Source organism: Protopterus annectens, chromosome 2.part1, assembly GCF_019279795.1.
Source record: "Protopterus annectens isolate FY-2018-M chromosome 2.part1, PAN1.0, whole genome shotgun sequence".
Lineage (NCBI taxonomy): Eukaryota > Metazoa > Chordata > Ceratodontiformes > Protopteridae > Protopterus > Protopterus annectens.
This window is the reverse complement of record NC_056729.1, coordinates 272,698,145-272,724,861: the sequence shown is the minus strand read 5'-3', so window position 1 is coordinate 272,724,861 and position 26,717 is coordinate 272,698,145. Positions and strand designations below refer to the sequence as shown.

Here is a 26,717-nt window from a genome sequence, read left to right as displayed (position 1 = left end):
GAGTCTCCATATGAGTGCTGACTTCTAGGAGGGCAGGGCTGTCCTGAAGGGTTACACACCCTCACTGATGCCCACTGCATAGCAAACCTTGGGCATTACTGACTTGCAGAGTGGGGACTGGAACACAAAAAAGAAAAAGTGAACAACTCCTGACAGCTGCTTAAAGGAAAGCTCCTACTGGTAAGTTCTCACCTCAGTGAATGAGAAACAGATCAGCCAGATTCTCACCCTAGTAATAGGGAACAAATTGACCAGCAGAATGAGAGATGGTTTGATGTTCAGCAATCAGTGGGGAGGCATAAACGCCAGAAAAAAAGCTTACATTCTGTGAATGTGGGTTCTAGTTATGTGGTTTCCTGCAAATCACTATAAGATTTTTGGTTTTGCAGGATGTGATTTCTGAGGTGGCAGTTATAGCACAGGTGTAGTAAGACATGTCAGAGGGCAAAGAGTCTGGATATGCATTATGCAGCATGTCAAACACAGATATCCTATAAGAAGACAATGTTCTTATCCAAAATGAGCTCTGCTGTATCTAATTGTCCAGAGGCTTGCCTTCAGTTGGTGAGTGGCTGTCTAACCCAGCCTGGCTTACCCCATAGTTTTTTTTCTCATTGTTTTGAGGAAACCACATTCTTCTTTATAGATAAATTTGTCAATATCAGGCAAGTCTTCCTTACCCAAGATGTATTTATGGTGCATTGCTGTGTACTCTATGCAGACGGTCCCAGCTTCTGCTGTGTGGAGTTTTTTTATGCCAGCTATGATGAGACAATGGAAATGGTTTCAAATGTGTAAGTGACATACTATGATCTGAACCCAGGGCCCTCATGGCTGGGTACCTGAACTGAACACTCTCTTCATTTTACTACTTTCCTGATTGTCATATTCGCTTTGAGAGGATTTTCCTTCCATCTTGAAAAGGGCCTAGATTACCCCAATTTTCAAGAAACCATCTTTAAATCTGGTCAAGATAGATTATTGCCTGAACTCTGTCGATGTATCAGTGAGGTCAGTGAGAAAGTGGTCTGTATATGTACACACTAATATTTTATATTCCACAACATACGTAACCCTTATCAGTCTAGTTTCAGTTTAAAGCACAGAACTAACAACCTCACCAGAATGATTAGTGCGTTCATTCTGGCAAAATGCCGACAGTTATGTTCCATCTTAGTCTTTCCTGATCCCTATATAGCATTTAACATTGTAGAACAGGGAATCATGTCTAACTTCCTCCGAATTCACTGTGGTTTAATGTCCACAGTGTTCAAGTGATCTGCCTTTTAACATTCAGGTCAATTTCAAAGTAAGGTTTCTGGCATTACTTTTCCCAGTACCAGCAGGTGACTCACAGAATGCCTCAGTACTCTGTCTTGGCACAACTGTTATTCATGGTCCATTTACTGCTGTCACAGTGCGAAAGCATTATTTAAAGTTATCAGTACTATGGTGAAAATGTTCAGCTATGTTGTTCCTTTTCCTGTGCAGGATTTTATCACCTTACAAGACAGTCTGGATGCAATTTTGCACAAGGTGATCAATCAAATCATGATCTGCAAATCATGAAATTTTAAATTCCTCACCCAGAAATGTATACCCTTTTCATGTCCAACAGCAGTAATGTCACCAAAGGTTCCAAGTATAATGCAAACTGATATCAGAAACCACCCTCAATACCTCTACAAATTCCTTCAAAAATCCAAAAGCCAACACTTGCTTGCATTAAATAGTGACACTCAACCCTGTCAAAGGTTTTCTCCTTTCAGCAACAAAGGGATTTTTAAAATATTAGCAAACATCTGTCTATCCACAACAAACTCACACTAATTACCACCCATCAAATTTGGTATTAATTTAACTACCCTTTTCTCCAATATTGCCAAGAAAAAAAGATTCAAAACAGATTTTTATTTAAATGATTAAATCAAATTTTGGTAATACCTTCCCTTAGGAATCACTGCTACCACAGTTGCCCTCTATGTCTTTAGCATTTCCATAGTTTCCAATACCAAACTAAATATTATTACTACTATAGTGGGTGGGTGGCCTAATGGTTAAGGTGTTTACCTTACAAACACAAGGTGCAGGGTTTGAGTCTCACAAGGGATAATTGGCTAAGCTTAAAATGGCTCGCAAGGGCAGTTAGCTTAATACTAATCTATGAACCTAACTTAACTCTCACTTCCTCAGAATCCAAACTTCACAACTCAATCAGCAGACTTCTTGGGGTTTTCACCTGACCTTGTCATTTAAACACTTTGTTTAATGCAGTCAATTACAATGGAAGAATTGACCGATCTCCATCCTTCCCTGTAAGCCTCAACAGCACTAAATTAAAAAAAAAAACATTACTTCAGGCTCATTCTCCCCCACTTAGCCTGTGATTGACATAGTCTTTCATAATATTCCCTGAAATGCTCAGTAATCATGTCAGACCTATTTCTGGTACTGCTTTCCTCTTAAGTCTTCATATTTAGTATGATCATTTGTGCTTTTCTGCTGTCCGAGTCTAGCCACTAAAGTTTTCTAGCAATCCAGATAGTTAAAGATGTAATTATTCCATACTTTTTATCAGCTATTCCTGTATTACCCTTTCTACCTCTGCTGTAACAGAATCCTCACCTTTTTCACAATTTTACCTTGCAGTTCTTAGAATTGCTTTTCCACCTGTTTATTTTTCTCTTATACTTTTCAGTTCTGCAGTCCTAAGCTTCATCTCTTTCTTTGTTTAAATGCGTCCTAAGTTCAGACAGGACTTCTAATCTAACAAACTGTTAACAAAAGTTTTACAATACAAGCAAATATCTGAATCTCCAGACTGCAAAATGCACACCAAGTGGAGCAAGCATACATCCAACATATTAGTCAGTGGTATTTTCCCCTTTTCTGTTCTTTCCTTCTTTTATGTAACTTTTTATTAAGAAAATGAACAGTGCAGGGAGATGTTCAGAATTTGTTAATAAGCCGTGAACATTCAAGCATGCGATAAAATAAAAAAATATATATATACTGTAACATGTAAATTCATTCCTGGAATTACATGAGACCTAGACAGGTAAGGACATTTCTTTTTCCAGAAGATTTTTTAAAATATTTTTATTAAAATATGAAACAGGAAAGCATAATACAAATGTGAGTTATAGTCTGACTGAGAGTTAAAGCACCCTCTGTAATTAAAAGGTTAAAATATAATGCATTCCGTGACATACGGAACTATAAGAACAGGAATTATTCTTTTGATGACAATACTCAGAACTGTCAATAAAAACAAATTAACATCTTCAATTTACTTTGAGAGCTGAGAGTCCTCAATGTGCAATGACAGATAACCACTCTCTGTAGTAAGAAATAATTCAGTTTTCCTCTTCTTTTAGACATTATATACTTACTCAACAACCTCACTTCACTTCCAGCATAAAAAGAACCATATGATGTCTTGTTCTAAAAATCTGAAAAAAAATATATAAACTGGAAATAGTTCTTGTTTTAAACAAATTATCACACATTAGTTTCAAAAACATAGCATTTGCAATGTTACTTTTATCTGCTATATGGGTTATATCCTGCCAAAGATGCAACAGCTGGTCAGCTTTCAAAGCTTCAGGACACCTTTCATGCTCCCAAACTGTCAAGCAGCTTGAGATGAGCTGACTAAAAGACAAGTTTGGGCACAAAGCCATACAGAGCTTTCCTGCCAGCACAGAGAGGTAGGCTGAGCCCTGAAAAGACAAGGTTAGAATAGCAAAAAATAAGAAGTTATGTACCTACCATAACGTTCCATGTTAGTTGTCTTCTCTCGCCTTCTTTCTTGCTTGATGGGTTCGGAGCCGATCCCTCGGCTCCGACTCGGCACTTGCTAAGCTCGAGAGTCACTTTTACCAGCTCGAGGCAGCCCCATATCCCATGATGCAAGGCGGTAAGTACCCAGATCTCGTTTGATGACAAAGGGCAATAGCACCAAGCATAAAATACTTCCCAAAGGAAGAAAGAAAACTTACAGATGGAAGAAGGACCAGGTCTGAATGGTCTTCAGCATAACAGTTTCTTATAACAAGGTCTGTCCAGGCCAGGGGAAGGAGGGAGGGTCGCAAGAAAGAAGGCGAGAAGACAACTAACATGGAACGCGTTATGGTAGGTACATAACTTCTTAATGTTAAGTTGTCAATCTCGCCTTCATTCTGCTTGATGGGACCGGCCCCTAGCACCTCTATCCTGGGTGGCTCAATGGAACAGACTCTTGAGGACTGTAGAGCCAAAACTGGCTCTGTCCCTGGAGGCCAAGTCCAATTTGTAATGGGAAACAAAAGTGTGAGGAGTGGCCCAAGTGGCCGCTGCACAAATAGTGTCTAAAGGAAGTCTAGCTTGAAAGGCTGTAGAAGTAGCTAAGCTCCTAGTTGAATGTGCTTTAGGTTTTGAGCACAGCTGTTTTCCCCTGAGCAGATAAATTTCAGAGATGACCGAAGAAAGCCATCTGGACAAGGTCACTTTAGAAACAGGAAGGCCTTTTTTATTATTCGCATAGGAAACAAAAAGTTGATCAGATTTTCTAAATTTTTTTGTTCTGTCCAAATAATATCTAAGTTAACGGTGGACATCAAGATAATGTAGCTTTTGTTCAGCTCTGTCTGAATAGTTTGGGAAAAATACAGGGAGATCAATGGATTGATTCAAATTGGTCTTTGAAGCGACCTTAGGCAAAAAGGTCGGATTAGTTCTCAAAGATACTCTGTCTTTGTGAAAAACCAAATAGGGAGGTCGAACCGATAGAGCATGAAGTTCAGACACTCTCCTGGCCGATGTAATAGCCACTAGGAATAAAGTTTTCCAAGAAAGAAATTTCAGGGAACAAGAAACAGCTGGCTCGAAGGGGGGAAGAATCAAGGATGTCAGCACTAAATTTAGATCCCACTGAGGAGGAGGATTCCTGATTGGAGGCTTGAGTAGGAAAATTCCTTTCAAGAAGGCCCTGCAGAGCCTATGGGACATAATATTATGATCTGCGACCCCGACATGAAAGTTGGAGATAGCAGCCAATTGAACTCTGACTGTGGAAGAAGAGGAGCCTGCATGAAAAATCTCTGCTAAGAAGTCCAGGACTGCCTGAACAGGGGCAGTGAAAGGATCAATATTCTTGGCCTTAGCCCAATAAGAGAAACGTTTCCATTTGCTTGTATAAATCCTCCTGGTAGAGGATTTTAACGGTTACTATGATGTCTCTAACTGGGTTAGAGATCAAAGGAAGCCTGGCTAAGGAAGGAAGTGGAGCAACCATGCTGTGAGGTTGAGAGAAGGGATAGACCGGTGCAGCTGACCGGATTGGTGAATCAGAAGATCTGGCACTGGGTCCAGATGCCACGGCTGCACCAAAAGGTGATGATGGAGGAACCGGAACCAAACTTGTCGAGGCCAGTAAGGGGCAATGAGAATCAATTTGGCTCTCAAAACGGTAGCTTTCTGGATAACTTGAGGGATTAGAGGAAATGGAGGGAAGGCATAAAGAAGTCCCTGGGGCCAATCCTGGGTCAGAGCGTCTCTGGGGGGATGGCCTGGTAGAGGGAAGAGACAGAAGAAGTCTGGGCATTTGCTGTTTTGGGGAGTAGCAAAATGATCGCAACATGGACGACCCCATTCCAGAAATATCTCTTCCGCTATAGATTGCTTGAGAGACCACTCGTGAGGCATGAGAATAGCTCTGCTCAATCTGTCTGCTACAATGTTGGTTTTCCCAGGGATATGCGTTGCTACCAGAAACCGATGAGAGGAGATCGCCCATTGCCATAGTCTGAGCGCTTCTCGACACAAGGGGTAGGACTTGGTTCCGCCCTGTTTGTTGATATACCAAACTACAGACATGTTGTCTGTGTGGACTGCAATTGTCCCTACGGGAAGAAAGTCGTTGAGGGCTTGCAACGCGTTAAAAGCACTGCTCTCATCTCCAGGACATTTATGTGCAGATGGTACTCGAACGGCTGCCACGTCCCATGAACCATCCTGCCCTGATAATGAGCCCCACCCGATCAGGGAGGCATCCGTGGTGACAGTGGCTATCGGGGATGGGGTACAAAGTACCTGCCTTGGTGAACCTGAGGAGATGTGATCCACCAAGCAAGATGCTCTTTGCATGTCTGTGTCACCAGAATCTGGTGACGCATTGGAAGTTGTTGGTATGACCATTGTGTGAACAGCATCCACTGAAGAAGGCATGTAGAATCGAGCCAGGGAAGAAGAGTAATGGCCGCAGCCATGAGACCTAATACCTTTAGAACCATTCTGGCCTGTACTTTCTTGTTGGCCAGAATGATCCTGACATGACTCTGAATGTCTGAAACTCTTTGATCTGTAAGGGTAGCTGACATCCGAACAGTGTTTAAGTTTGCGCCTATGAAGGTAATAGACTGGCAGGGCGATAAGGATGACTTTTCGAAGTTGATCGAGATGCCCAAATGAGAACAAAGGTTTATTGTGTAATCCCTGGCTTGTATAAGCTGATGCCTGGTGGTGGCTGACAGGAGCCAGTCGTCGAGATACGGAAACACCTGGAATCCTTGACGTCTCAGGTGAGCCGTGACCACTGCCATGCATTTGGTGAACACTCTGGGGGCTGTAGTGAGACCAAAGGGCAGGGCTCTGAACTGGAAATGACTGGACCCCAGCCGAAGCGGAGAAATCTCCTGGAGCGTCTGTGAATTTTGATGTGATAGTACGCATCCTGAAGATCTATTGAGCACATCCAGTTGTCCTTCTGTAAGAAGGGCAGAATTGACTGAAGAGTGACCATTCGGAATCTTGTCTTCCTGACAGACTTGTTGAGTCTGCTGAGATCCAATATTGGTCTCCAGTCTCCCGTCTTTTTGGGGACCAAAAAGAACCTTGAGTAGATTCCGGGCTCTGAATGGTCTATTGTAACTGGCTGAATGGCTCTTTTTTGCAGTAGTTTTGAGACTTCTAACTCTGCAATTTCCCTTAGACCGGGTGGTACATCTGGAAGGGAATTTGAGGGGAAGGGACTTTCCTCGAAAGGAATTATGTAACCCTTGGATATGATCGACTGTACCCATCTGTCTTGAGTGAGGGAATGCCAGGCTTCTGGGTACAGTGATAATCTTCCCCTGACTGCCTCCAAGGAGGGACAGTCGGGCAACATCTCAGGGATGCTGAAAAGGCTTGTCAGAGAGAGGCTCTCTGTTTCCCTGGTTTTTTGGACCCCCTCTGCCTCTAGAGCGGCGTCTGTTGTTGTTACCCCCTCTGCCTCTAGGGGTAAACTGACCACGTGAATCCGGCGTGACTCCTTGGGATTTACGGAACCACATTTTCCCACCTTTCTGTCCTTTGGGATAAGGTCTAGAAGGGGTGGAAAAACTGACTCCTACAGCAGAAAGAGTCTTGCCGTCCTGTTCGCACCTGGTCAAAGTTTCCTTCACCTGAGGGCCAAACAAAGCTGACCCATCAAAGGGAGAATTTGTGAAGGACGCCTTAAAGGGATCAGCAAAATCACATAGCCGCATCCAGGCTTGGCGTCTAAGAGCCACACCTGTACCTGCGGCTCTACTGCTCCATCAGCAGCATAAGATATTAGCCGCATGGAGGAGTTTGCAATGGAATTAAGGGTTCCTAGCTGCGAAGCAATCTTTTCTTGAGCTCCTGCAGCTGTAGGATCCTGTACTACTTCACCCAGCCCCTTAAGGATATCCCTCTGGAGTCTGGTGAAGTGACATAGGTAATTCAGCGAACGCATAGCAAAGGTCGCTGAGGAAAACATCCGCTTACCGTACCTATCCATGGTCCTAGAGTCCTTATTAGGAGGATGGACGGCACGGAAGGATCTGCAAGTTCCTTCTTGGTGGCCGCAGCCACCACCATGGCATCAGCGGGACACCCTTAGTGAGGAATTGCTTGTCACTCGGGGCAGTGATAAATTTTGAAGGCCTCCTAGGGACTGGCTCTACAGAGTCAGGAGCTGCCCACGCCTTTCAGGCAATAACCTGCATAAGGGGTCGAAGGCGGAGACACCCAGGAGGTGGAGGGCCGAGATCCAAACGCCTCTAGGTATACTGACTCATCCTCAGAGGGATTGTTGGTGGGCCAGTTTCCCCTCTGTTTAAGGAGTTCTAGGATGTCTGAAAAGGAGACATCCTCAGAGGGGGATCTAGGGGATCCCTCTGACTCATCAAAGTCAGTATCCAAAGTGACAGACTCGGGGGAGTCTACATGTTTCCTCTTACAAGTCCTCTTCCTAGGAGGATCTCCCAAAACATCAGGAGAATCCTCGGAAGAGGGGGAAATTCCCAATGGGGAAACCTGAGGCGGAGGATCTCTGGGTCCTGTAGCAAGAGAAGTGGCAGAGATGTCAACAGGCACTATAGAGGGAGGAGCTACGGGAACAGACTGCTGACTGATACCAGTGGCCAGCACACTCTTCATCACCTCGAATGCTCCCCTCCCAGGCAGGTCCGAGAGAACCCGTTCCTTAGAACTAGGAACTCCAGGGACCACCGAAATGGAAGTCTCCGAGGCAGATGTCGGAGCCGAGCTCACCAAGGCCGAGGCTCCAAGGGGAAGAGCGGGCTCGGACAAGGGTCCGATGCCACTCACCCCCTCGGAGGAGACCATGGAAGCCCGACCACCGAATCCCTCTAAGGAAGGTCTCGAAGAGGAGATAAGAGTAGAGGCTGAAGGAACAGAAGGGGTATCTGTCCTCCAGCCGTAGCAGTAACCATTCCCGAAGACTCCAACTCCAAGCTCTGGGGTAGAGTTGAAGGAGGAACTGTAATGGGGTGTGGACCAACAGTCGTCTGTTGAGACGGACTATGTAACATTTGGGCCAGTACCTGTGACTTAAGTAATCTGCTGACCACTCTCTCTAGGTCATGGTCTGAAAGTCTGGATGACCTTGAAGATCGGCTCCGATGGCTCCGTTCCGAAAGGAGAGGTGAAGCCGGAGCCGAAAGTATCAGCTCCAAGGAAGGAGACCTCGACCTCTTCCTGGAATGAGCCATCGGAACCGATACTATAGATCCTGTCGGAGCCGAAGACTTATCGGAGCCGACAGGAAGCCTCGATGCATCGGCTCCAGCCGGAGCCGATACAGCCACAAAAGTAACGGTGTCGGAGCCGATCGGAGCCGACACCGATGCCTGTGCCACATGGTGGTCGGAACCGATCGGAGCCGACACCGAAGTGGTCGATGCAGAATCGGCACCGATAGCCATCAGTGCCGAAGGCTTTGTTAAGCCAGAATCGGCTCCAGCCGGAGCCGATCTCGACTCAGAACGAGTCGGAGCCGAGGCCGCAGGCTTAGACACAGAAGCCTGGGCCTTGGAAGATTTGGCTGATTTTGATGGAGCCGACTTAGCCGGAGAGCCCTCCGGCTTAAGAAGGCCCCTAAGTATCAGCTTGTTACGTCTTTCCTGCAGGATTCTCTGGCTGAAGGAATGACAAATAGCACAGGAGTCCTGCAGGTGAAGAGGCCCCAGGCAATACAGGCAAGAAGTGTGACCGTCTGTCAGAGACATCTTCTGACAGCACGAGTCACACTTCTTAAAACCTGAGACCCTCTCCTTTGACATGGTGCTTCACAACACACACACACACACCAGTCAAGAATTAAATTAAATAAAATACCAAAAAGGTATTACTATAAAAACAAACACACACACCCTAACAGGGAGGGGATGGGATGGGTAAAGTTTGACTAAAAAAAATTAGAAGAGACAGGGATTTTCTGTCAGAAAATCTATATAATTAACTTAAAACTAAAAATTAAAGGTTTTTTAGCAAAAAGGGGCTTAAATATCAAAAAAGTGAATCACTTACCAGGAGCTGGTAAAAGGAGGACCTCATAAGCGAAGCGGCAAACGAGATCTGGGTACTTACCGCCTTGCATCATGGGATATGGGGCTGCCTCGAGCTGGTAAAAGTGACTCTCGAGCTTAGCAAGTGCCGAGTCGGCTCCGAACCCATCAAGCAAGAATGAAGGCGAGATTGACAACTTAACATCTAATAAATATCTAGACTCTGGCACAAAAGACACACTAAAAAACAAGGGGATGGCGACAGGGAGCAGCTACTGCAGCAGTGATCATCTGAACATCTACTGTTATAGTAAGTTCATCTTAAACAAATGTACTATGCTCTTCAAACTGATCACTGCTACAGTAACCTTATATGAGTAGCTTACCATAGCTAACTATATTTGGGAGGTGGAAGGAGAAGAGTCCAGGAGGCCCTGGAGAATGGTCTTAGCAAAGTGTGATCTAAGCCAAGAGAAGAAATCCAGTTTATAGTGTTTTGTAAAAGTATGTTCAAAGTACCAAGTAGCATCTTCTACAATACTTCTAGAATCCAACCCTTTCCAAAAAGCCATAGAAGAAGCCAAGGTTCCTACAGAGTGGGCCTTGACCCTGCCTGGAACAGATATGTCATGGTAAGTATAACAAAAGGAAATAGCCTTAAATACCCATATGGAAATAGTGTATTTTAACAATGGTTATCCCATCTTCTTAGCTTCACAAGAAATGAACAATTGATCCACTGATCTGAAAGATTTAGTTCTGTCAAGATAGTACCCGAGTTGCCTGTGGACATCCAAGGTATGGAGAATCCTTTCTCCCTCATTTTTAGGTTAAGGTAAATAAACAGTGAGATGGATAGTTTGGCTTAAAGTAAACTCATATACCAGTCTAGGCATAAAAATAGGATTATTTCTCAAAGAAACCCTGTCCTTGTTGAAAATGAGGTGGGGTGTTTTACCATAAGAATTTGCAACTCAGATCCTTTTCTTGCAGAGGTCAGAGCAATCAATAAAACTGTTTTCCATGTTAAGAACTTCAAGTCATCCAGAATAGCTGGTTCAAATGGAGCAAGTGTTAAATTTGTCTCACAAAAAAATTAAGATCCCAAGGAGAGACCACAAGTTTATACAGGCCTCTTATGTAAAACCCCTTTCAAGAACTTTTTGACATGAGACTGCCTTGAAAGAGAAGGATCCATGGGCTGACATACTGAAATGGATGATAAATGAACCTTGACAGAGGAACAAGAGAGGCCACATGGCAGTAACTCACACAAATATTGTAAAACCAGAGAACAACAGTTATGTTGCTGGCACCAACAAGAAAACCTTTTCCATTTGTTAATATATGATTTTCTAGTAGCAGGCTTTCTTGCCTCCATTAGTACCTGCTGCATGTCCTCAGAAAACAGGTGCCTAAAAGGAACTAAGACCATATCATCCAGGCAGTCAATTGAAGATGACTGATGTTGGGGTGTATCAAATACTCCTGTTCTTGTGTGAATAAATCCAATCTATGAGGGAAGCTGTGATGGAGGCAAGAGGAAGGGAGAACCATGGTTGCCTAGGACAGAAGAGAGTCATCACAGTGATCTTGGGGGATTCCTTCTGAATCTTCAGAAGTACCCTGGATAATGGTGGAAAGGGTGGAAAGGCATACAGGAACATTCTTGTACAAAGAAAAAAAAGGCATCTGTCTTCCAAGACTTATTGCCTGAAGTGCTGGAATAGATTTGCTGGTTGATAGTTCAGAGAGTAGGCAAAGAGGTCTACTTGAAGAACTCCCCACAGATGTATCAAATCTTGGAAGACCCCAGGATCTAGTTTCCATTTGTAAGGGTCTGCCACACAATTTTGCTCTGATGGAATGTAGGATGTCTGTAGAGTGAGACTGTGCTGTGAACATACCTCTCAACCTCTTAGCACAAGAAATCTGGACAAAGCCTAAAATAATTGGACAAGGACCCAAAAATAGGGACAAATTTTAAATATTGCTCTTATAAACTTAGAAAGTTGCTAGAATAAAAGGATTTGTGCAGTCATGCATTTTTCTGAAGGATATGAAGTCTGAAACTCAAATGTATACCACTATTTAGTGACTTCATTCTTCAGTGATTTGCCAAAGATTTTTTGAGGAATAGACCAAAATTATGATACAAACATCTGGACAGTTGAGAAGTATGGCTGTGAAGTTACATCCCAAGCTAACATGGCTAGTCTGCAGAGGGTTATGACCTGGTTTCCTCTTGCTTGTTATCTGTAACCACTTGAAGAGGTCTTGGGGACCAAAGATGATTCAAGGATTGAGTGCCTTGATAGGAACAAACATCTCCTTGAAATTTATGTGCTTGTATCTGCTCCTGGTGTCCCAACACCTCCTGCAGTTTCATCTCTCCTGAAACTGCTCTCCAAGAAAAGTTGGAAACATCTGTGGTGACTGAGTGCTTTGGAACAGGGAGGGAGAAAGAGAGACATTGATTTAAGGATATCTTTTGTCTCCACAAAGTGATTTCTCTTCCGACAAACCTCAGTACTGGTATCTGAAAAGATAATGGATGCTGATACTGGAATCAAAGAGATTTCAGATACCACTGCATCTTTCTCATGTGCAGTCTTGCCAGGGATATTGTGAGAATCACAGATGCCATGAGACCCAAATTCATGAGATATTCCATCAAAGTGACTGAAGTTGGAGTGGAAAAGCTTAGAAGTAGATCTAAATAACAATCTATTTTTTTTCCTGTGGAAGAAAAGCTCTTTGAACTGAGGTATCTAGTTGACATCCCAGGAACACAATTCTGTGTGATGGAGTCAAGAAATACTTTTGAATGTTCTCTTGGAATCCCAGCTTGTGCAAGAGATCTCTCACCCAAGACAGAGAGTACTGACATTTTGAAAAAGACTCTGCAAAGTTAAGCAAGTCATCTAAATATGGAAAAATGTGGATACCCAGCAGCCTGCAATGAGCTATAACTGGGACTAGACACTTTGCGAACGCTCTTTGTGATTTGGATAGTCCAAAGGGTAAGGCAGAGAACTGATAATGTGACCCAGACACACAAAACTTTAAGAAATGCCTGATGTCTGGATGAACAGGAATGTGATAAACAGCTTTTAAGTCTAGTGTTACCAGAAAATTTGAAAGAGAAGAAGCGGCAACAGGTTGTAAAATTACATAATTTAATTTGGGCACTATTACAAACAGGTTTAGGAAAGAAAGATCCAGAACTGGTCTCAAAGCATTTTCTTTCTTTGAGATTAGGAACATCCTTGAATAAAACCCCTCCTCCACCTGGCAATGGGGAACTGGTTCTATCACCCCTTGAGAAAGTATTTGATGAGGAAGATGTGGAAACAAAACAGTCTGATCTGCAGGATGATGAATGAACTCCCTGGAAAAGAGGAATTTCTTCCCACTGCCATCTGTAACACTGACAAATGATTTTTCAGAATAAATTTGTCTGAAACAATCTATTGCCAAAGAGAAAAATGGAGATTAAGACTTTCTGGAAGAAAAAGAGGGCCAAGTTGGGAGGGGGGTCCTAAGGTCTCTTGAACAGTCATTCAGATGGAGTGTCGTTGGTTTTGGGAAGTTTGAGACTTCTTTTTGGAACCTCCTTGCCACTTCTTCTTAAATATCTGTTTACCCAAATTCTGTTGAGACTGTTTATTCTTTTTTTTTTTTTTTTTGCCGAAATTGGAGGAGGAGAAAGAAAATCCCTTGGGTAATTTGGAAAAGAAGGGCTGAAAAATCTTAGAAATTCCCTGGATCAGCTTCCCCCTTTCATCACATTTTTTTATCATGATCACCTCTGCAGCAGAGAGGCCACACATTAAATTTCTATCCAAGGAAGAGTTTAACATCTCATTTTTAACATAATCTGTAAAGTTCTGAGAATGCAGCCAAGCAAACCTCCTTAAAACCATACCAGTGGCCATAGCCCTGGAGGAAGTGTTAACAGAGTCATAGACTCTGTCATAGAACAAGGAGTAGTGACCTGTGCAATAAAAGAAACTAAGTTATTTATTTTAGTTTATTACCCAGTTTACGCTCAACCTATAACAGTGGATGGGGAACAGTAACTTTATACTGGGAGTGGCACCCATCTCCCTTATGGGTAGAGGTAGTTTATGAATGCCTGGCCCTCAATCTCCTATTTGGATACAGGACATCATTATTCTTTCAGGAAAATCTGGCTAGGCTTAAAAAGCCCCCCCTCCCCCCAGTTGTTAGCCTAGTAACAATCTATGAATCCATGAAATCTATGAATTTATTTAAAGCAGATTTTTTTCTTAACAAGAAGAAAATGTAGATAAAACATTCCTCATGATTTCACAATATGTCAGAACAAACTTTAACACGAGTGCCTGACAATTTAAAATTCTAACATTCAAAGTTGCAGAAGTATACACTTTTTTCCCATACCTATCAATAATTTTCCTATCCTTATTAGAAAGAGTTGGATTGGAATTAACTAAGTGCTTAGCAGCAGAGGAGTCCACTAAGGCTATAGCTACTGGGTCAGGTTTGGGAACCGTGTATAAAAATTTAAAAACTGAGGAAATTTATATATCCTATTTGCCTTTTTCGGGAAAGTTGGCTGACTATCAGGAAAACTGCAGGCAGTAAGACACACATCCTCTAAAGCAGACAGGACAGGAGAAATAGGTGTAGGTTCTGGAAAATCCTTCTGTAACAACTCAGTATTTTTTGAAGGACTGAGAAACCTTAGTGTTCTCCCACGGAAAACACTGGGACATTCTAGTAGTAGTCTCAGAGGAAGACAAGCTCCCACAGGAAGAATCAGAAAGTGAGCTCTTTTCTGAGTCTGAATCAGAAATCTGAAGACAAAACAATGAATCCATACCTGCACCTTCCTGTTCAGATTCAGAATCTTGAATCTTTTCAGGAAAGGAGGCATCCCTCTTTTTTTTTCACCAGAAACTACTCTACAAGAAGGATCAATAGCCTGAATTAGTCCCAGTAAACCTTCCTATCAAAAACAATTGAGAAGGAGTAGATACATGCTTGGTTGTCTGTTTCTTTTTGACAGGAAAAATGGAGCCAACCATGGCAGCCACTGCTTCCCCAGAGATGGGCACAGCATTCTGACACATCAGGGAAACCTTCCCTCTTCCCTCTCTCAGGACTGACAAGAGTAATTCTCTCTTGCCCACTGAAAGGACCCTAACAGCTGCAGAGGACATGGCTAACCCTTGGTCCATAGTGACTGTATGTGCTACACAGGAGGGATCTGGGGTAAAATATGAGTGGTCTGAAGTACAACAAATGGCCACAGCAGAGTCACTAATCTGCAGCTGAGGCAAATTGCTAGCCTGCTGTGGTCACAACATTTGTTTGCTTAACTTTTTCTTTTGTGGCTGGAAGAAAGACTGATCATGGGTGTGACAAACTGTTCCATGATCAAGCCAAAAATGGTGCCTCTATCCTGGGGAAAACAAGCAACAATGCCAGTAAAATTACCAGAGAGAGAATATTACTTTTAAAACAACAGAAATGAGTGCTATGTTTAAAAGTATCTTACAGTCTTGAGACACTCCATTAAAACACAACACTCCTAGCTTTAAAATAACTTTCCTGAACAGGAAAGTAATTAAACATCATTAAAAAGTAATAAAATGGAAGTTTTTTTTTCCTTAAAGGGAACTTATTTTCCCAGCTAAGGAAAGCAAAAACTGACTGTCGATCCTCAAAAGCCTCAGAGGTGTGTACTCCTCTGCAGCAGTAAAGCTCTGAAGGGCTCCACACCCAGACTTGTCTTTTAGTCAGTTCAAATTGAGCTGCTTGACAGTTTGGGTGCATGGAAGGTGCCATGACGCTTTAGAAGTTGGCTGGCTATTATATCCTTGGCAAGATATAACCCATGTGGATCAGGCTACTGCAGCAGTGATCAATATGAAGAACATCCAGAGCTTTTGCAAGCTGGCTGGTTGTTGTGTCTTGGGCAAGACGCAACCCATGGGCTACTGCAGCAGTTGGAATGATGATCATCTATTTATATTGTGTCTTGATGGCACTTAAAAATATAATAGAACGATACTTTGCAGTATGAAATACATGGGGCAGGGAGAACAACAGATACCATACAGCTTCATAGGTAACTACTAGGCTAGCTGCCTTTGAGGACCATTTTAAACCTAGCCAGTTTCCTGTTCTGACCTTGAATTAACCTATCTCATTTGGTTAGAGAGTGGCCTTACCCATCCCATGGTTGATAATTATATATTACCCTTAATGGGAATAACTTCGATCATAACCAACCTGGTATAAAAGACAATTAGTATTCCAAAATGTGCATGCTGATTGGACAGCCCAACTAGTATGCCCACTGTAAATCAAGTATATGCCAACAGAAAAAAGTCCGGCTGCTGAAGTACCAATGAGCAGTCAAACTTCCTATTGGTATCTGCTGGAGGACACAGCAAATTATGAGAAAAATCGGGTACATTCTGCAAAACTACAGAAACAGAAGCATAACTGATTTTCCTTGTATTTCTGTAATGTCCCTATTAAAACCTCAATTTTTTAAACAGTGGAAAAAAAAAACAGCAACAAAGATTCGCTTTTCTCCATTGCTTCTCCTGCACTGCACTGATCTATTCTGCAAGCATGGGATCCCAAGTCCCATATATATATATATATATATATATATATATATATATATATATATATATATAAATATATATACACAGTATATCAGCATATATAAGATAACGTGAAAGATGACTGAATGCCATCATACAAGGACATTATTTAAGAAAAGCAAGTATTTGTTTTCTTAAATAACGTCATTGTATAATAGCAATGATCCATGCCTGTGTGAGGGAATATTAGGATTTTCTCATAGTTGGCTTGTTTAATCACCCGGGCTTCACCCTGCTTATCAAACCATACCACCCTTGAGTAAATTCTGATATACCCACACACAGCCATGGATTATTGTTTAATTATATCATGCCTTAAAGGTAATTTCAACAATTCAAACCCTGTAGTACTAGGCAGTCACACATATATCCTTAGCGGTGAGTTAGCTATTTCAGGCCTGCCATTACCAGACATCAGGGATATTCCTCATATACTTCCCTTAAGTCTTTGAAAATTTAAAAAAAAATGTTAAAGTAAAGGGGGATTTGAACTCTGCACATTTGACACAAAAAGCAGGAGCCTTTATCCACTTCACTAATGCAGGAATTAGTGTAAAAGGGTATTTTTTTTACATAAAAAGAAATATGAAACTTTAATGTTTGACATTATTCACCGATTGCAATGGTCTGTGAGTCATGAGGGTTACATCACTTATAAGAAGTAACATCAGAAGTGGTCTGTAAAATCATGGACAGTTGAGAGGGATGGAGGTGTCTGTGTGGGGGAGACTTTAGAGAAAAAGTCAGGAAGAACACTAGATGATACCAGGGGGAATTTTAAATGAACTCACTAAAATGTTGATAGAACAAATCTAGCATCACAATTCACTTTACAATCATTAAAAGGAATGAAGCTGTACAGTATGGCATGTGTTTGTTTTTATTTATTTCAATTTGATTACTAGGTAAGTGAACTGATCTGCTGACCTTTTTCAGCCATGACCCAGATACAGAGGAAATAAGTGACAAAAGAAGTTGAATGTGAGACTAAAGATAAATCTGTACAAACATGAGAAATTCATTAGCAAGTGATAAACTATATACAATATTTAAAAAGTGGTAATAACGAACTCAGCCAGCAGACTTAGAACACTAACCACAAGACTTTATTACTGTAAGCGCTTTCGGTAGAGACAATCTCCCCACCTTCATCAGACATTGAAAAACACCAAAAACACCCATTAGATTACATTTCATCATCTATACCACAGGGATCTTCCATTCTTTATAATACTAATGGTGACTTTAAAATCTACAACTACACAGTGTTAACAATTGATGCTAATAATGTTGTTGAGTTTTTTGCAAAAGGTTTGTCTTTTATTCCGGACAGGAAATGTGATGTAGTGAAAACCATAGTAGATTTAAAGCTCTTTGTTCGGAAATTAAATTTAGCATGTATGCTAGGGAACACCCCATCACTTCTCAGTTCACTTAGAGTTTCCAGTGTGTTAAATCCACCGCTTATTGGAACATTGGGCACTTTTGAAAAATTATGTGTATTAGATTTGAGGGCCATGGCCAAGGAAAACAAGCTCTCTACTAGAACAGAGAGTAAATTTGGTCGTAATGTTAATGATGATGAACTTGCATTTATTCAAATGCTCAATGAATGCAACATTAGAGTCATGGCACCGGACAAAGGTGGGAGTTTGATTTTTATGGATGAATACGCATATGAAAATAAAATGCTTGAATATTTGAATTCAGATTCTTATCTTAAAGCTAGCATTAATGAAGTAAACAGAGCTTATAGTAAAATCAAGAACATCTTGGATGATTTATTTTTGGAGGGAACCATAGACAACGATACTTTGCAATATCTTACCATGCTAGCACCTAGGATCTCCACTTTATTTGGCACCCCTAAAATCCACAAAGATATAGTGGATCCCCCTTTTAGGCCGATAGTGGACGGAAGGGGCTCGATTACGTACGCTTGTGCCAAATTAGTGGATAGCATTTTGAAGGCCATGTTGAAGCTTGAGGCACAAATTTGCAGAGATTCTTGGGGCTTCTTGGAGAATATTAGTAAAATTCCATACAATCCTACTCATGTATTTCTAGTTGTTGACATTAAAGATCTATACACAGTCATTCCACACCAATTAGGAGTGGAGTGGACTGTGGATTTTATGCTTCGTAAAGGGGCATCAAGTGAACAAATGTATCTTGTTGAAACATTATTGGATGTAATTCTTACTAACAATTTTTTGGTGTTTAAAAACAACTATTACCTTCAAACAACGGGTATTGCCATGGGGTCTCCCTGTGGCTGCACGTTTGCCAATAGTGTTTTAGCACAATGGGAGCATCAATGTTTATTCCAAAATGAGTTTTATCAGGAAAATGTCTCTTGGTACACTAGGTACCAAGATGACATGTTTTTTCTATGGAAAGGTCCCTTTGATTTAATATCAAATTTCATTGAAAGTATTTCCAAGTTGACTAATTTTCTTGAATTTACATACTCCACTGGTATGAATGAGATCACATTCCTGGATGTTAGAATTAGTAAGGATCCATTATCTAACAAACTTAAGTCAACCATTTTTAGAAAACCAACTTTTTCAAACACATATTTATATTTCACTAGCTCACACCCCGTTCACCAAAAAAGAAGTGTTGTTAAGGGGCAGTTTGTTCGGGCGGCCAGGATGGTGTCCGAAAAGAATGATTTCTTGTTGGAATGTGAGAACATTCATTCTATGTTCCGTTTGCGGGGATATCCTAAAACATTCGTGGATGAGATCAGGCAAGAGGTTATTGCCAAAAGAGAATCAGGCCATTTTCAGCCATTACTTAGGGAAGGGAGTATGCATGTCATATCTAATAATAACAACAATGAAAACAAGATGGGTAACATCTCTTTCCTTTTCACCTTTTGCATGGATTTTAAGGCCATTAGGAACATTTTTGTTAAAAACTGGAGGGTACTCATGGAAGATCAGGAGCTTATCAAATTAGTTGGGGAAAAGCCTAGGTTTACCTATAGAATAGGTCAGAATTTAAAGAACCTCTTGGAGAGGCCCAACTTGAAATCCAACAGGATGACACTAGGAATGAGCAAATGTGGTTGCTGCTCATATTGTAAACATATTTTCTTGGGTTCAAGGGTTCATATGGCTGGGAGAGAATATGTGATAAATGGAAAATTCAATTGTAACTCAAAAGGAGTGGTCTATGTGGCAACTTGCAGGCTTTGTCCTGCATTTTACATCAGTAAGACCGATAGGCCACTCAAGAAAAGGATCTATGAACACTTATATGCCATTGAGAATAGGGACATGAACAATGCTCTTGCAAAACATGTCTGTCAAAACCCTGACCATTCATTTTGTTTCACTATTGTGCAACAAGTACAACCACATTTTAGGGGGGGTCCCTGGCAACTGCAATTGGAAGAACAGGAGGCCTTTTGGCAGATCCGTACTGCTTCATATATTTTTCCAGGACTTAACGAGGTTGTGTCCATAAAATGTATTTTAAAATTAAAAGCACTTAAAAGATAGGATGGATGTTGAACGAAAGGGAACATTGTTATGATAATACATGGACAGTATAATCAGCATTACAGTTTGAAGTGTTTTTTACAACTGGGCACTTTTTAAGAATGTGTATGCATACATATATATTCATATGCATATATATATAGTTATATGGGTATGGTATGATTGTTTTTTGCCATGAGTGGCTTTAAGAGCGGTTGGTATATATGCTTGTATATATACATATATATACATGAAAATATTCTCGCTTGCTATATGTTATGAATTGAGTTTTATTAAAAGGCTTGTAGATGCATTGTTTAAATGAAGTTAAATGAAAATAAATAATATTTTTTTATATTTATGTAGGTAGATTTTAAGTAGTATATATTTTAAGTAGTATATATGATAAGTAGATATTTATGTATATTTGTTTTTAACATAATTAATTTTAGATAACTATATATACACACAATCATGTTGATCAAATATATACATATACATGTGGGTGTGTGTATAGATATATATGCATTATAGTATTTTATAAGCACATAATATATTGTGTGACACATTTATATGTATTCCTTGAATATTATAATATGTTTTTATGAAACCATTTACTATTATTACTTTCATCTTTTTATTTGATTTACTTGGGGTATGATGTCATAATTAATTAAATAATTAATTAATCAGAACATCAATTAGAACACCGCAATGTATTTAATGGGTGTTTTTGGTGTTTTTCAATGTCTGATGAAGGTGGGGAGATTGTCTCTACCGAAAGCGCTTACAGTAATAAAGTCTTGTGGTTAGTGTTCTAAGTCTGCTGGCTGAGTTCGTTATTACCACTTTTTGGTATATACAATATTTACAACTGTGACACTAGAGTAAAGTATCCAGTATAAAATAAATTACCCACAATGTACAAGTGCATAAATACCATATGGCAAAAAATGTTTTAGTTGTCAAACCAATGTTTTTGCCAGTATCAGGGAAGCATAAGCTTGTCGCTTCTTTAAACAGGGATTCTTTTAAGGATGCTTTCAACATCTCTAAGGTTTGACAACTCCTGACTTCACAAGGTAGATGATTCCAAAGAGAAGGCTCTATTCTGGAGAATGCTTTTCACCTATGGCTTTTTTGAATCTAGGTCTGGGGAGTACTAAATCTGTCATCCTGGCTGTTTCTAAATGAACAGCTGTTGTAGGTAAGAAGTTTTCTCTTTACAGGTGGGCAGCACCCTAATTTAAGAATTTGGAAAACTAGGGTCTCTAGTATCAGTATAGTCCTGCCTGGAAATGGGAGCTAATGAACTTCCTGGAGTACCTGACAATGATGTGCCTTTTGTTCAGCCAAGAAAGCAAATGTGCATATGTGCATATTTTTATTTTGCCAAACTACAGTTTTTGACAGTTGTAGCTTGAGTACATGATGAGTAGACGTGAGACATATTGGAGTTTAGAGACTAGCTACAAAATCATTTTCAAAATTAATTCCCAGTAAATGTCTTTGCTGTTGACGATGATCTTCTTTTCAGTCTTTTACAGAGTCACTGATATGGACATTCAGCGTATTCTGTACAATCAAAATATGATCAAAGTTAATTGCTTGGATCTAAAATTAGGGAACCGCAACATAATAATATAATGAAAGTGGGTGAAGCAAGAAACTAATTGATAAACATATTATTGTAGGCAAATATTCTTCCAGCATTTGACAAACCTGTAGACTTGCAAATGAATAATAAACATGCTAAGCCCCTTATATGGTAGGTATTAGATGACACAAAATTCCTATGGACATACCACAAACCAAATTTGCAGCCCAAAGTAAAAAGACCATTTTGAACAAAAATACAAAGCAGCAAAATCTATCTGTCCTAAACCATTAAAACTCTATTTCTATATTTTAATTTTCTGACTTTGTTTTCCTAACACTAGTTCCAAATGACTATATCCTAAAATAGCAAACTTGCCACGAGTTGAGAAATAACATAATAAAAGAAATACAAGAATTTTGTATTTAACTGTACACTTTACTGGTATTCCTTTTTTATTAATCATTTAAACAATTTCTGATAGTAAATAATTACCATTATTAATTATATTCCTGTTTACCTTAATACACATAGATTCATAGTTCATAGTTCATAGGTTCATATGTTGTTGCTAGGCTAACAACTGGGGTCCTTCCAAGCCTAGCCACACACCCCAAACCATTTGTGTCCCATGTATAATTGGCATCTATAAGGGGTGGCATGCTAGCAGGGAGGAGACTAAGGATTTTCTGGGGGGGGGGGGGTAGTTAGGATAATACTTTTCTTATTGACAGCCTCTGTCCATTAGGAACACTGGGGGCAGACCAGGGGTAAATAAAAGATTTCCCATCCAGTTGTCAAGGTTTCATTTGAATAAGGTCAGGGATGAACTCTGTTTACATGGGTGGGGTGCCTATTCCATAATGTGGGAATCCTTTGGAACACAAATCTATCTCTTCAGCTTGTTCCGTTTATGTCACAAGTGAAGTTCAGATCCCTGGATCTAGTGTTTCTGGTGCGGTTTGTTTTGAACATGTACAGTAGATCCATCAGGACTGGGTCTGAAGAAGCCCTGTAAGCTAGGCAAAGATGCCTTCTCAGTTTCAATTGAAGTTTTAATGTTAAAACATGTCAATTTCTTTCTCTGCTGAGGCACTTAGAAGTTGACATGTTTTAACATTAAAACTTCATTGTCAGCAGCATCTGGTATACAGTCAATAAGTGGGGTTGCTTTGTTGTCAATAGCCTCAAGTAAGCTGTTAAAGTTCTTAAGTTTACCTTGTAAAGAATCCATAGGGGTGTAGTCCAACTCGATGATATCACAGCCCTCAGCCATGCTCCTGGAAGGTTGTTGTTGTTTGTCTTTCGACTTTTCCTGGTTAAGGGTCGCCACAGAGGAACTCCAGTCCGCTAATGATTGGCAGTAGATTTTTACGGTGCCGAGTTGCCAGCTCCACGCCCAACCTTCAACGAATGCACACCCATTCGCACATGTCTTTCAGAAAGCCACTCGAGGAGGAGTGAGCCATGCTCCTGGAAGGTATGGTGATAAATTGAACAACTAAAACCACAAAAACAGCCACCAGCCCACACAGGTTCCTGAGTTCTGCATAAATCTAAATCCAAGTAATGATAAAAACACAGAACTCAGGTACGGCCAAGGTTTCCAGTTTCAACTGAAGTTTTAATGATAAAACATGTCAATTTCTTTCTCTGCTAAAGCTATTAGAAGTTTTAAATAGCCCATACTGGCATTAAGATAAATTTTCTGCCATGTAGAAGTTGTTAAAGTTCTTAAGTTTACCTTGAAAAGCAAACCCACTTATTGATTGCATAACAGATACTGCTGACAATGAAGGTTTGTCAGTGGATATTATAGCCTTGAAGAACAAGATGCATGCTATTGAGAAAGAACTCTAAATTTAAATGGCAGCAATATCAGAAATACCATTTGGAGGTTTGCTTGAGAGAAGGCTTTGTCGGGGCTACGTATTCTTAAAATGCTCTCACATATAGACTGTGATCGTGAATTACTTACTAAATGGCAGAAAATTAATCTTAATAGCAGTATGGGCTATTTAAAACTTCTAATAGCCTAAGCAGAGAAATAAATTTACATGTTTTACATGTTAGACCTTCTACATTGCACACCTGATCATGAAGGGATTCACATCCAGATCTAGTGAGGTCATTGTTCCCCTGTACTCTTCACTTATCAGACCAATGATTGAGTACAATGCCCCATTCGGGATGTATCTCACCCGACATCTGCAGCAATTGGAGAGACCCCAAAAGTTCCTCACCAAAAGGATAAAGGGACTCCAAAATCTGTCATATGCTGCCAGATTGAAGAAACTCCAGCTCTATTCAGTTGCATACCGTCTGCTCAGAGGTGACATGTGCCTGACATACAAGGCCATGTCCAACCCGGAATTAATGGACATACTCCACCTCAAAAAATCCAAATCCACCAAAACCACTACAGCAAGCGACTTAAACCTTAGCACGGATATAAATAGGACGTGCTGGAGGGATAGATTTATCACTCAGAGACTCCCTATGCTGTGGAATAAAATCCCAGTCCATGTGAGGCAGAGCACCTCGCTGGCTCTGTTCAAGAGAAATCTTGACCTGTGGATGGGAGATCGTAGGTTTACCCCGGGAATCATCTCTGTGTCACTGCTGGACAGAGGCACAACAAACTAATGGGCACAGTATTTTTTCATATAAGGGGTGGCGTAAGCCACAAAAATTTGGGCTAGGCTTATAAATGCCTTAGGACAGATAGCCTAGTATAAACCTATGAACCTATGAACCTATGTTTTAACATTAAAACTTCAATTGAAACTGGAAACTTTGGTCGTACCTTAGTTCTTCAGTTCTTCATTACTTGAGTTTTAATTTATTCAGAACTCAGGAACCTGTGTGGTTTGGTGACTGTTATTGTGGTTTTACTTGTTCAAAATATGAGAAATACCAACCCAATCAGCGCAAACTAAACCATGAAGCTAGTGCAAATTAAAAATCAACCACTATGTCCAGCTTCCAAAGCCAGCTTCTGGGTTTGTCCTAAGAAAGCACCATTAATCTAATTACAGATAAAGCCAGACTGAGAGATCAACAACTAGCAACTCCTAAACTATGTCAGCCCTCTGTGTACAATGCCACCTAATATTCAACAGTATGGAGCCAAAAATCTACAAGTTAAAGAGAGGTGAACATCCAGGCAGCATCAGTACCCATCAAAAATCAGAAGGAAGACAAAAACTGAACCTGCAAATTCTGTACCCCTAAGGGGAAATTTTCCATATCATTGACAATTATTTCCTGAAGTTGCTGCAACCCAAAACAAAATGTAGATTTTGCCCTACTGACCAATTACCATTTAAAATTATAGCAGAAGATGGTACAAGATTCCTGTGGACATATCAGATGTCACCTTCGCAGCTCAACGTAAGGGGACCATTCCAAATAAAAAGGCAAAGCAGCAAAATCTGTCAGCCCTAGAGTACTACAACTCTAGCACACAATTACTAAAAACTTGATTAAGACTTTGACCATGTATTTCATACTCATTCAGCTAAGCTTTTTCTGATAAATACAGATACAGAGCCAATAATAACTGTATATTTTATGGAACTGCACAGCCTATAATGCAATTAATAGACTGAGATGGCAATTCCAATGCACTGAAAAGTTTTATGAAAAACTAACTGCTAAGTCTGTAGCTACATTTCTTGTTATGCCAATAACAAGCATTCCAATATTATCTGCCTCCATTCAAAGGACTAAATCAGTTGAGCTCTATCTTAAAAACACCACTGTCACAACTTTTATATATCTGACACTGTCATAATGATCATAATGATGGAAGCTGTTTTGCACAAGATGAAATCATTCTGCAAAAGACAGGACGCTAAATTTAGACTTTAGAGAGAACAGCTGAAAGACAGACTTTTATGTAGAACCTGATTCATTACCTACAAGTGACTTGAGCAATGTGGCTATAAATATACCCTTCATAATGCAAGTGAGGTATTTCCATATTATCTGTTCTTCAAACATAGGCAAAATTGACAATAAAACAACAAATTTTACCTCTGTAACCCAAGTTCAACTAGCTCTTGTAAAAGTGGACAAAGTTAAGTAAGTTGCTTGGAATAGTGCCTGTCCAGCTGGAGAATGCTAATGTCATGAACATATACATGAGAAGTCCAGTTTCTGAACTCGTATCCAATCCATCATCATACAGGAGGAAAGATCCATGACACAACAGCTTGTCAACTACTGCAAAGCAGATTTAAAGGAAGACTGAAGTTAAAGCTGTGCCTGTAATTCCGCATCATCACTGACTCTATCTAGATAATACATATCGATACATCTGCACCTATTTGTTAGCAAATTTACTGGGAAAAGTTAAAACTTGTCGAAATAATATAAATATCAGGACATTTCCAAAGCTAACTTACTTACTTTGATGCTTGACATTTCAAGGAAAAAATGGTGCTGCAAGACTGCAACTTTCTGTTGCTGATGCTGTTACATGCAGATGTTTTCTTCAGTACCTGTGAACTACCAAAAATATATTTACCAGTAGTTGTTAATAAAAGATTTGTTTCCTAAGGTAAATGCGACAAGATTTACTATCCTATTGGATATACTGTATGAAAAAAAAAAATAACTTAATAGAAAACATTTCATACAAGTCCAATAAACAAACCTGCAGCCTTAAATGAAGTCCTGAAAGTATCTGTCCCCATTTCCAAAAGAATTTTGTGACTATAAAGAACATAACTGTATTTTGTTTAATAATTTTCTTTCAGCATATGGCCTAGGGAAAAAAAATCACCATATATATAAAAGTAACAATGGAGGAATATGGAAGTTGCATTTAAAGCTATGAATTCAGACCTAGGTGCAGACTCAACTTTCTGAATACTATAGACCTATGACATAACCTCAGTTTACAAAAGAAACATAGAAGTGTATCATGTATATAAGTTACTCCTGCATATGGACCTATAAACATGAAAATAAAATGATATCCACTAATATGTGAATGAGGTGTGGAAACAAAACCCTGAATTAAAGGTTCTGATACAGGCCGGACAGAATTATTAACATTGCTTGTAAACTGTCATATATATACAAGTTCATAGGCGTATACTAGGCTAATGACCAGTAGGGCCTTTATAAGCCTAACCATGCATCTCAAATGTGTCCCTCAAGT

General features: G+C 40.2%; 1 long non-coding RNA gene across 1 annotated transcript in view; it reads right to left on the bottom strand.

Annotated features, from left to right (window-relative positions):
• LOC122794742 overlaps window positions 1–26,057 on the bottom strand; it is a 34,322-nt gene extending 8,265 nt beyond the window's left edge. Inside the window, exon 1 of the long non-coding RNA XR_006363683.1 lies at window positions 25,961–26,057. This is a non-coding gene — a long non-coding RNA (uncharacterized LOC122794742). The remainder of the gene's footprint in view (window positions 1–25,960) is intronic.
• Between the last annotated feature and the right edge of the window lie 660 nt (window positions 26,058–26,717).